General features: G+C 43.6%; 1 non-coding gene across 1 annotated transcript; it reads right to left on the bottom strand.

Annotated features, from left to right (window-relative positions):
• Positions 1-5523: 5523 nt before the first annotated feature.
• On the bottom strand, positions 5524-5715 carry LOC145351464 (U2 spliceosomal RNA). Its single transcript, XR_013888406.1, has one exon. It is a non-coding gene; the product is annotated as a U2 spliceosomal RNA (small nuclear RNA).
• Positions 5716-12618: the final 6903 nt, after the last annotated feature.

Below are 12618 nucleotides of genomic sequence, written 5' to 3'. Positions count from 1 at the left end.
CACCCAGTTAGGCAGGGTGAGTTGGTGGGAAGATTTCTACTGTGCATTATATGCAATAAAATTATGAATATGTTTTTGAAAAATTGTTACATGTAGCTCACAGCACATTCATGATGTTTGTCAAATAATGTGTGCAGTTAAAGCCTTTTTCTTTTCTGTTTGTTTATTTCATTGGGGAGAAGTTGAATGGATTAGATTCTGAACATGTCACACTGGTAAAATATAATTTTTACTTTACTGATCTCTTTAGCTTGAATGCTATGACAAATCATATTCCGGTCTATATACATGTCCTTTCTCCCCAGTTAGGCATCCCAGTTACAACCCATTCCGTGTTGAGACTTTGAGGTCTGGAGTCACAGTCATTGCTACATGCATGATGGCTTTGAGACGGTCATGGGAAAGGTGTTGGAGGCCCCAGAGCACTAATAGAAACTAATTTCTATTTCTGAGGTGCTTTCAACATTCAATTCATTCAGTTACAAACTTGTAAATTCATTACATTGCTGTTCAAACAATTTCGTAATGTTTTAAAACCATAAGAAGTAATGTCAGGAGAACACCATACAGTCCCTCAAACCTGCTCCACCACTAAATAAGATCATGGCTAATCAACTGCCTTAACTCCACTTTCCTGTTCTATCCACACCGGCTACCCCCCCTCCCCTGCCACCCCACAACTTGATTCCCTGAGTGACCAAAATTCTGTCTATTTCAGCTTTAAATACATTTGGTGTTTGCTTCAGTGAGATCACCTCTCATTCTTCTAAACCTCAGAGATTACTGAACTCAATTTTCCCACCTGTTTCCCGTATCTCTTAATTCCCTGAGAGGCCAAAAATCTGTCCATCCCATCCATAAATATATTCAATGACAGAGATTTCACAACCCTCTGGGGTAGAGAATTCCAAAGATTCACAGTGCTTTGAGTGAAGTAATTTCTCTTCATTTCCATCCTAAATTATTGATCCCTTATCCCGAAACTATGCCCCCATTTTTTAGATTCCCCGAACAATGGAAACAATCTCTCAGTGTTTATCCTATCAAGTCCCTTCAGAGTTTTGTAGGTTTCAATGAGATTGTCTCTCATTCTTCTAAACTCCAGAGATTATAAACCTAATTGCCTCTCATCATAGGATAACCCTTACATCCCAGGGACCAATTTAGTGAATTTTTGCTCTTCGGCCTCCAATGCAAATACTTCCATTCTTACATATAGATACCAAAGCTGCACTCAGTGTTCCAGGTGTGATCTCAACAAAACCCTGTGACAAGACTTCTTTATTCTTGTATTCCAAATCCCCTTGCAATAAAGGTGAACACACAGAGGGCGATTCGACTAGCCCGCTTTGCTGCTTTGGCAACGCTGCAGGCCAAGGAGGCTCGAGTGGAGGCCGTGTAGCGGGCTTCCCACTGGGTGTCATGGCCTCCAAACGTCATCAGCTGTCGGATTTCCGGCATCATCAGCTCTGCATCAGAAATCGATGCGGAGTTGCATAAATTACTTAAATGATGATCTCAATATGGTTAGCAGGCCCGGAACTGAAGTCTCTGAGCCCGCTAGTCTCTCCCCTCTCCCACCAGGTGTGTTTCATTCCAGCAGAATTTACCCCTATTTGCTGGGAGCTGGTGGTCTGACCCCAATGGAATGAAGGGGAGGCCATAGAGGGCCACTAGGAGGTTGGGGGTAAGGGGAAGTACCCGTTGGGCATTGCCAGCTTGGCAGCACCAACCTGGCCCCCTGGTACTGCCCAAGGGGCAAAGTGGCACTGTCCATTAGGCATTAGGCAGTGCAAAGAGGGTGGGGCTCAGGGAAGCCCGGTGCCTAATGGGACGAGATCACTAAGAGTCGGGGGGGGTTTCGCTGTTTCCATCTTGCACTCGGTGATGACAGAGGGAGGGAGGGAAGCCAGCAATTGGGTTTGGCCACTGGGGTAGGGGGTTGCTGGCCGGCCTGCCAGAGGGTGTTGGGACTTGACTGGGGGGTTCTGGGCTGCTAGCAACATAAGAACATAAGAAATAGGAGCAGGAGTAGGCCATCTAGCCCTTCGAGCCTGCCCTGCCATTCAATAAGATCATGGCTGATCTGAAGCGGATCAGTTCCACTTTCCCGCCTGCTCCCCATAACCCTTAATTCCCTTGTCTATCAGAAATCTACCCGTGACAAATATATTCAATGAAGTAGCCTCCACCACTTCAATGGACAGAGAATTCCAGAGATTCACCACCCTCTGAGTGAAGAAGTTCCTCCTCAACTCTGTTCTAAGCTGCCCCCACCCCCCCCCACTTATTTTGAGGCTGTGCCCTCTTGTTCTGGATTCCTTTCTAAGCGGAAAGAATCTCTCAACCTCTGCCCTATCTAACCCCTTCATTATCTTATACGTCTCTATAAGATCCCCCCTCAGCCTTCTAAACTCCAACGAGTACAGGCCCAGTCAATTTAGTCTCTCCTCATAAGCTAACCCCCTCATCTCCGGTATCAGCCTGGTGAACCTTCTCTGTGCTCCCTCCAAAGCCAATATATCCTTACGCAAATGGGGACCAAAACTGCACACAATACTCCAGTTGCGGCCTCACCAGTACCCTGTACAGTTGCAGCAAGACCTCCCTGCTTTTATATTCTATCCCTCTCGCTGTAAAGGCCAACATTCCATTCGCCTTCTTGATCACCTGCTGCACCTGCAGACTGGGTTTTTGCAACTCATGCACAAGGACCCCCAGGTCCCTCTGCACCGTAGCATGCTGCAACTTTTCACCCTTTAAATAATATGCCTTCCTACTATTACTTCTACCAAAGTGGATAACCTCACATTTGCTAACGTTATACTCCATCTGCCAGGTCCTTGCCCACTCACTCAGCCTATCCAGATCTCTCTGCAGGCTTTCCGTATCCTCCACGCAATTCACTTTTCCACTCATCTTCGTAGGGAGAGACCAGAACTGCTGATGGACGTGGGGGGGGGGAGGAGGTGAGACCGAGGCTGACCCAGGTACATCCGGGAGGCCAGCGATCAGGGTTAGGGGTGGGGTGGGGTGGGGTGGGGTGGAGGGGGGGGTCACATGCCCAGTGAAGGGAGTTTGCAGGGCTGGCCAGCGATTGGGACATTGGCAGTGCAGAGCTATTGCACGTGTGCCAATCTCCGCTATGACTGATCGGCACAGGCACAGTGGCTCACTCGGCACTCTGCTGCCAGCCTCTCCAGTGGGAATAGGTCCCGCCCCCAATTTTTAATGGGATTCATGCTAGGCCTCTCTGCAGTGCAAGAGTGTGAGAGATTCACTTTGAAAATCCTGGAAAAAAAAACAGTGGAATTTACTCCAGTTTTTATGCAAATTCAAGATTTGGAATTTTTTTGGAGAATCCCACCCACCATTTGATTTGCTAACTGATTGCTGCACCTGAATATTAACTTTTCACGTTCCTTGTACTAATACACCCATGTTTCTTTGAACATCAACAATTAAAAGCTTGTCACCTTTTAAAAGATATTCTTGCTTTTTTATTCTTATGGCTGAAGGGAATAACTTCATATTTTCATATATTATACTATATCATATATTATGCTATATATTCTATTATATCTGCCATCTTGTTCACTCACCTAAATTGTCTATATCCCTTTGCAGCCTCTCTGTGTCCTCCCCATAATTTACCTTTCCACCTTGTTTGGTATCATCAGCAAGCTTGGATACATTATGTTCTGTCTCTTAATCTAAGTCACTGATATAGTTTGTAAATTGATGAGGTTCCAGAATTGATTCTCGCAACATTCCACTATTCACTGCCTGTTAACTTGGGAAACAAAACATTTATGCCCACATTCTATTTCTGGTAACCAATCAACTAACCATGCTAAGCATAGGTATACACAATGAGGCTTGGCTGAGAGCCCACATAGCTAGTACAATAACAGAACATCTATTCCCCAGATAAAACATTGCTTGATTGATAGTACAGCCTCTCTGATCTGTGCAGTCAACGTCTTCATGTTTGTTCATAAAAATTAAGAGATTTCAAAGTTTGTGATTTTTCAGACTTCAAAGGGCCTGGGCATTTGACACTTTTATTAGCTGCTGGTGCAAACATGAGAGTAAGTTATCAATTATTTTCTTCTTTCAAAGTTTTTTTATACACACCACTGTATACTATGGGTAAATTGGTTCTAGAAAGTGCACAGTGGGTCAATGGGCTTCAAAGTGTCATAGCTTGGCAAAGGGGGAATGAGGGACTATGGGAGGCAGGTGGAGGCACGGGGCATAGCAGGCATAAGGAAGATGTTTTGAATTTACTTTATAAATGGTCCCCTCATACAGATTAGGGTTCTTAAGTCCTCAGAGACCATGAACTATGACTCTTTAAAGACCTGGCCTGATTGCATGAGAATTGCAGAAAAGTAGGAGTTACTTATTCTGCAATGGAATCAACTGGTCAGGACTGCAGGATGCAGGCTTTTGACAGGCAACAGCTTGCATCGTTAAGGCACTCTCAAAAATCAAACAGCATGGGAATTAGATCAGGACCCACCCATCCTTTTCAAAGGGCTCTTGACTCAATCCAATTTATTGAAAATTCAGGCAGTAAATTCTGTCTGTGATACTTGGCAACACAATTCATTTGTTACATCAAAAGGATAACCCACCTAATTGAGTTACCAATCCACTTTAGTCTTTGAGTATTCTTTCTGCTTGTATTAGTGCCAGCAATGCACACAGAGTAAAATCCACTCAATTTACTATTCATTTGGTTGATACCAAGGAGTGAAATTCCTCTCTTCACAAAAGAAAATGTCAATGTGCTTCTTTCAGTTTCTAAAATTAATGACCTGGAAATTAAGGGGAGTTTTTTTTTATATTTATTCTTTCATAGGATATGGGCATTGCCGATGAAGCCAGCATTTGTCGCCCATCCCTAATTGCTCTTGAACTGAGTGGTTTGCTAGGCCATTTCAGAGAGCAGTTAAGACCACCACTTTGCTGTGAGTCTGGAATCACATTGAAACCAGGCTGCATAAGGATAAAAAAAATTCATTTCCAGAAGGCTATTAGTGAACCAGATGCGTTTTTACTACAAATGATGATGGTTTCACATCACCATGATTGACTAGCTTTCAATTCCAGACTGTACTAATTGGCCGGAATTTTACTTTCCGGTCCGCCGCAGGAATTGGAGCAGGCCATGGACCATGGAAAGGTTTGTTGACCTCGGGCGGGAATTTACAGTTTCAGGACAAGCAAAGCCCTAAAACTCCGCTGATAATGTTTAAAGTTCACCCACTGTCAGGTGGGATTTGAACTAATGATCCCATATTATTAGCCTGGGCCTTCAGATTACTACTCTAGAAACATTACTTAAAGTTAGGGCTTTAAATTACTTAAAGTTAGGGCTTCAAATTTTTTTTCTTTTAAACTTTATTCCAATCCAATCAAGTCAAATTAAACCCAATTCAGAGTCCTAACAAGTTGGGACATTCCCGATCCAAGCTGACAAGACAGGGCTCTCACCTCCTGTCTTGGGCTTGATCTACATGATCCAAGCTGACTGGAGTAGGTGTAGCTCCTCCTCCAGGGCTTGATCTTATTTGCATCTTAGCCAAATGGCCGAGATGCCGCTTTAAAAAATTGCTTCAAACGAAGCTGAAATGTAACCCAATGACTTCAACCAAGTGCAGCATGTCGATACTACACTTGATCTTAGCCAAAAGGCCGAGAAGTTAGGGCTTCAAATATACCTGAGAATTTGGGTCAAAATATTCTAATACTTTGCGTTAAGAAAAAGAATTTCAATCTCTTGTATCCTATGGCGATCTCTTTTCTGAATACATTGGCAACAATTCTCTCCAAGTTCTCAAACAGGCATTTAGAGATAAATCAAGCAGAGGCCATTTTTAAAATAAATATATGTATGGCACAGGAGGTGAGGATCTAAAATTGACCCTGAATCTATGAAATCAAATGATAATCTTACAGATAAACCGCGTTGAAGCTGTGGCATTGGCCAGCAGGGGGAGGCAAGAGGGAGGAAAAGATGTTTGAGTTGGTCTGATTCCTGTTAGTGGTCCTGGCATGATCCAGAGAAAAGTCTGTCTTAAATTTCTCCATCAGGTTTAAATCTTCTTCTACACAGAATGACCAGTGATTGCCTGGGGAGAATACTTTTACTATTCAAACATTTCTCTACCACTACAGCTTATTTAAGGGAAAATCCAACAGAGTCCATTTGAATACGCCCTCAAAATGTTTCTAAGCTCCTTGGTGTGAAACAATATAGAATCTTAAAGCACAGAGGAAGGCCATTCAGCCCATTGTGTCAGTGTCGGCAATTTGGAATAACTGTCTAATTAGCCCCACTCCTTCACTTTTTCCCTGGAGCCTTGTACACTTTTCCAATTCAAGTATTTATCCAATTTCCTTTTGAAAAGCTATTCTTGAATCTGTTTTCACTGGCCTTTTAATGCAGTGCATTCCAGGATCGCAACTCATTCCGATAAGTTTCTGAAATTATGACTGAATGGATAATATTTACAAGTTATTAATTTTTGAATATGCATGTGACCAACATACACTTCAACCCATCATCAAAGTTAAGGGTTTCCAAATCGACATGCTAAGAGATCTACATAAATTAACTTTCCATTTGGCTGGTATGGAGTGCATGATTTCCCATGTGGAGACTGGACTGCCTCTGCCTTCTCCCTCCATACCTGTTGTATAAAAATGGCAGGAGGGCGTGGGGATAGGTCTGCTAAGCATGTCTCTCACTTCTACCTCCACTCCTGCCACTTTGCCATGGAGAGAGTCATAACAGATCCTGGAAAGTGTTGGCAATACTCATAAGCTTCACCAGCGGAAGAAGAGCCTTGCAGAAGTGTCCATTTCCTTTACTCTGGCCCTTAAATGTGGATCTGCCGAGGTCCTTGATCTCAGTCAAGTGTTATAGTTCAAGGTTAGAAACTTCAAAGTGTTTTATGAAACGCGTCTGAATCATAAGTTTGAATTTGGCTAGGATGATACGTTCCACTGCAAGTGTGATCCAAAAGACCCACTAGGGAGCAGTTATCACTCAGGACAATTTGATGAATAGGCTTATTCACCATCCAGATAAGATAGATGCATGCCCGGATGCAGGATCATGTGTTAGTCTGACTTGACAGTGACCTGGAGGGAAATTTGTGGGAATATTAACTATGAACTTAGTGGCCAGGCATCTGGTTATTAAGGGAGTCATGATGTGGAGTTAGCCAAAATGGGAAGATACACCTGGATTTTATAGACATAGTAAGAAGTCTCACAACACCAGTTTAAAGTCCACCAGGTTTATTTGGCAACAATATTTCTGGAGTCTCAGGCTCCTTCATCAGGTGATCCTGAGAGTCCAAAAGCTAGTGCTGCCAAATAAACTTGTTGGACTTTAACCTGGTGTTGTGAGACTCTTACTGTGCTTACCCCAGTGCAATGCCAGCATCTCCACATCATTTTATATTCATCCCAGGATTCCACCGAAAAAATGAACCAGTGGAAATTACATTCAGTTTCAAGGAAGATGGAAAAATTCACCACCCTCACATTGGCAATCACAGGCAACAAATGATATTACCAGTACTAAACTTCAGTCCTTCTAAGTTTCCATCTACATTTGAGAAGACAAGCTATTGTTAAAAAAGCACAGTTTCCTAGGATCCTTTCATGAAGTTGAAAGTACACCTTTCAAATCCATCCGAACATCTAATTTTCACTTAAGGATGCCAATGGTGTGGTCTGTCAAGGCCCTGCAGCAGTATGTGTGCTCCTGTATCATTCTTAAAATCCTGTTGCTTGCAAAAGGCACTGATCATAGAAATTTCTTATGGAGACTTTTGGCTTTCCTTGGATTCACTGCGGTTATTACAAAAAATGTAATGCACTCAAACAGTGTCTTCCACTGCAACCTGCACTAGAAATGGTCATCCTAAGATCCATTTGGTGTTAGTCCCAGGTCACACCAGACTGGTGAACTGCCACTGCCTCATGCAGCCCATCAGTGAAGGTACTGTGTCACTGTTGGTGGTCTCCACAAGGTTCTTGGGAATCTTTTTTCAGGGGCAAGGGATAAAGTGATTAGGATGGAGTGAACAGTGGCTGACCAGTTTTAAATGTGGAGTCTGGCGGAGCATTCCCAATATTACAAAGGTGGGCCCTACAGGTGGCAATTAAGCCTCCTATTTGCAGTGCAATCTGTCAAAAATCTGGTTCAAGACACCAGTTTTGCTCAGGCTCCTTGATGCCACACCCAGTCAATTGCTGCCTTGATGTCAAGGGCATCACTCTCATCTCACCAGCACATCAACTGTTAGCTGTGGCTCAGTTGGCAGCATTCTTGCTTCTAAGTCACAAGGCCTCTGATTCAGGTTCCACTCCAGGACCTGAGACTGACACTTCAGTGCAATACCGAGAGAGTATGACATGGGAGAGATGCTGTCTTTGGGATGTGATGTTATGCCAAATCTCTGTATGCCCTTGCCTGTGAATTTTAAAAAAACTCACCACACTCTTTCAAAGATGAGCAAAGAGGTTATCCATGATCTCTAACCAATAGTTATCTTTTGATGAATGTTGCAAAATGGTTGCCTACTTGAAAAAATTGACATAATTCTACATGCAACAGTGTTAATCTGCATTTGAGTGTGATATTCCAAAGTGATCATTCAGTCATCATTTGACAATAAGCGAAAAGAATTGTTTATTTTCTTTCCATTGTAAAATGTAAGAGATATCATCCTGATCACTTTGATGCTTAATAATCTCATTTAATGTCTATAATGCCATGAATGATCGCTTCCACAAATTTAACATTTATTGACTGAATTATCTGGCCATTATAACATTACTATTTGTAGGAGTTACTACATGAAAATCGGCTGCCATTTTTCTCAATTAAAAAAGTGATTACGCTTCAAAAGTGTTTTATTGGCTGAAAAGCACTTTGGGATGTCCTGTGCTTGTATCCTCTTTTTTGCTGGTGTGCAACTTGCCCACAAAACCTGATGCATGGGTACCTGTTTTGTGCCTCAGAACTAAGGGGCACCAATTTAAAACTGAGATGAAGAGAAATTTCTTCTCAAAGGGTTGTGAGTCTTTGGAACTCCTTGCCGCAGTGAACTACAGGGGCAAAGTCATAGAGCAGGATTTTCCGGCCACACTCGCCTGAAACCAGGAAATCCTGCCCGAGGTCAACAAATATTTCCATGGTCCACCCCTTGCCTGCTGCAATTCCCAATGGGAAAATTCATCCCATTGTGTATATTTAAGACTGAGATAGATAGATTCTTAATCAGTAAGGCAATCAAGGGTTATGGGCAAAGGTCAGGAATGTGGATGTCAGAATGCTGGATCAGCCATGATCCTTGAAGGGCGGAATATACTCAAAGGGCCAAACAGCCTACTCCAGCTCCTATTTCTTATAGTCTTATGGTTTTGTGCCTGAAAGAGCTACTAGGTGCCAACAAAGTTCGAGGGCCTTGAGCCTATATTGAAATTTAATAATCAAAACCCTTATGAGATGTACTCATTCTCCCAATCAACTGGTAATTATAATACTATTACTGTTGAATCAACTTCCACTACCCTTCCAGGCAGTGCATTTCTCATTGTAACAATGAGCTGTGTTCCTTGGCTCCCTTTTGATTCTTTCGCCAATTATTTTAAACTTGTGTCATCTGCTTACTGAACTTTTTGCCAATGGAAACAGTTTCTCTTTATTCACTCTAAAGGCAGGCAGTGGCACATTGGTATTGTCCTTGGGCTCGCAAATCAGAGATGCAGGGCAAGATCTGGGGACTCGGGTTCAAAACTCCCTACGGCAGATGGTGAAATTTAAATTCAATAATCTGACCATAAGACTGCTGTTGATTGTCACAAAAACCATCACTAATGTACTTAATTGATCTGGCCCACATGAGACTCCAGATCCACAGCAATGTGGTAGACTATCAAATGCCCTATGAAATAGACAGCAGTTTAGGGATGGGCAATAAATGCTGGCCCAGCCAACGATGCCTACATCCCATAAATAAATTTTACAAAGCCCTTTTACTCTCCCCTGAATTTTCTTTGTTCGAAGGAGAACAATCTGAGCTTCTTTCTTAGAATTTTGTAGTGCAAAAGGAGGTCATTCGGCCCATTGAGTCTGCACTGGCCGCAATCCCACCCAGGCCCTATCCCCATAACCTCATGCATTTACCCTAACCAGTCCCCCTGACATTACGAGGCAATTTAGCATGGCCAATCCATCTAACCCGCACATCTTTGGACTGTGGGAGGAAACCAGAGCACCCAGAGGGAAGCAACGCAGACACAAGGAGAATGTGCAAACTCCACACAGACAGTGATCCAAGCCAGGAATCAAACCCGGGTCCCTGGCGTTGTGAGGAGGCAGTGCTAACAACTGTGCCACTGTGCCGTGTAAATTTTCCACCCGACTTTTGCCTAAGTTTCAAATTATCGACATATGCAAATCTACCTACCAGGTTCATTATGGTTGAAGTATAAGATTGAATTCAGTGACACAATATTTCAGAAGAGCCAATTTAAAGGTACTTGTCATTATTTTCTGGGGAGGGGTGAAAAATGAGTTCCTGAGAAGTTAATGTGCTCATCGTTGGCTTGTGACAATGTGATGTAATTTCATTATTCTGGTAAGTTTTTGCAATGCAAGCGACTTTTCTTCAACTGAGTACGCTGCATTGATGAAATATTCATCAATGGAGCTCTGAAAGTCTGCCTGCAATTTCATCAGATAGATGGTGGTCCTTTAAGCTAAGCTTGTTTTGATAGAAGTTTGACATTTTTACATGGATTGTGCTCTGGTGTAAGATTAAATTGTATTGTTGAGTTCTGCTGTGATGTAATGCACGGTAGCAATAACATACAATGTAAATCAGCTGTCAAAATGGTTGGCAGTATAATGCCTGACAAGTTGTTCTTTGCATCAGATAATATGGTGATTGCTGAACCTGCTTCTGGCTTTCCAGCTTTCTTTCCAGCATCAGCTTTACTTTGATAATGGAGAAATTTACGAAAAAGTTTGGCTGGGGTTTTTCAGTTTTAATGATTGCACAACTGTCAACGTTCACTATCATTACTCCAGGGAAAATGACAGCAACTTCTGGAGTCCGCATATGCACAGTGAAAAATGGAAATCCAAAAGTTGCTGTCAGTGATTCACCACAGGCTGTGCTATTGTGGACATTCCCCTCCCACTCACATCCTGCAATCAAGTAGAAGTCACTAATCTGACAATAACTTGTCCTGTTATTCTATTAGTATAGTAAGAAGTCTCACAATGCCAAGTTAAAGTCCAACAAGTTCATTTGTAGCAAACGCCACGAGTTTTCGGAACTGACTGTTCCTTCGACAGGTGGGTGGGAGTTCTGATCACAAACAGGGCGTATAAAGACACAAATTCAATTTACAGAATAATGATTGGTATGTGAGTCTTTACAACTAATCAAATCTTAAAGGTACACACAATGTAAGTGGAGAGAGCATTAAGCAGAGCAGAGGATAAAAAGATGTGTATTGTTTCCAGACAGGAAAATTAGTGAGATTTTGCAAGTCCAGGCAAGTCATGGGGGTTACAGATAGTGTGACATGAACCCAAGATCCCAGTTGAGGCTGTCCTCATGTGTGTGACTTTAACCTGGTGTTGTGAGACTTCTTACTGTGTTTACCCCAGTCCAACGCTGGCATCTCCACATCATACTATTCGTATGACCAGAGAAACATTCCATGAGAAGGTTAAACTTTGTTGTTTGGGATATGTGGATGGGATTCTCTCAAAAAAAATTCCAAGTGTCGAATTCATGTAAAAACTGGAGCAAATCCCGTGGGTTTATTCAATGGGACTTTAAAACTGAATCTCCCATACTCTGTGCACTGGCGTGAATATCATTAAAAATCTGGGGGTGGGGCCTTGTGAGGCCAGCAGCATAGCGCTGAGTGGGCCGCTGCGCATGCGTCGATCTGTCAGTGCCATGATCAGTGCAGGCGGAGTAGCCCTGCACTGCCAGCCTCCTGATCGGTGGTCAGCACGATAGTTGGCCTGCCTCACAACCCCACATCGCTAGTTGTCTGACTGCTCCCATGCCCCGGTTGTTGGTGACCAGCCCATGACCCTCCAGGCAGCCCCAATCTCCCTTCCTCCCCACCACCAGCAGTCCGGAACACCCCCACCCCCACTCCCCATACTGGCAGCCATAATGTCCCTGCTGCCTCAGTCTTCTAGCAGGCCAACCACCATGCCACCCACACCCCACCCCAACGGCCAGCCCCAATGGCTGCCTTCCTCCCTCTGTCGAGTGTAGGGTGACAGCGGGATCCCCCACCCCCACCAATCTCACCCCATAGAGATCCAACACCTATAGTCTCCACCCCTATTAGGGCCCGCGCCCTTAGCACTGCCCAATGCCCAGTGGGCAGTGCCAAGGTGTCCCCTTATGCATTGCCATTTTACCCCTTGGGCAGTGCCAGGGCAGGCCTGGCACTGCCAAGTTAGCTATGTCCAGAGTGCACCTTTACTCCCAATCTCCTGGAGGTGGTGGCTCCATGTCACCCCCTTCCCTCCAGCAGGGTCAAGTCACCAGC

Source organism: Carcharhinus amblyrhynchos, chromosome 1 (genome assembly GCF_965287045.1).
Source record: "Carcharhinus amblyrhynchos chromosome 1, sCarAmb.v2.hapA, whole genome shotgun sequence".
Lineage (NCBI taxonomy): Eukaryota > Metazoa > Chordata > Chondrichthyes > Carcharhiniformes > Carcharhinidae > Carcharhinus > Carcharhinus amblyrhynchos.
This window is presented reverse-complemented; position numbering and strand designations above follow the sequence as displayed.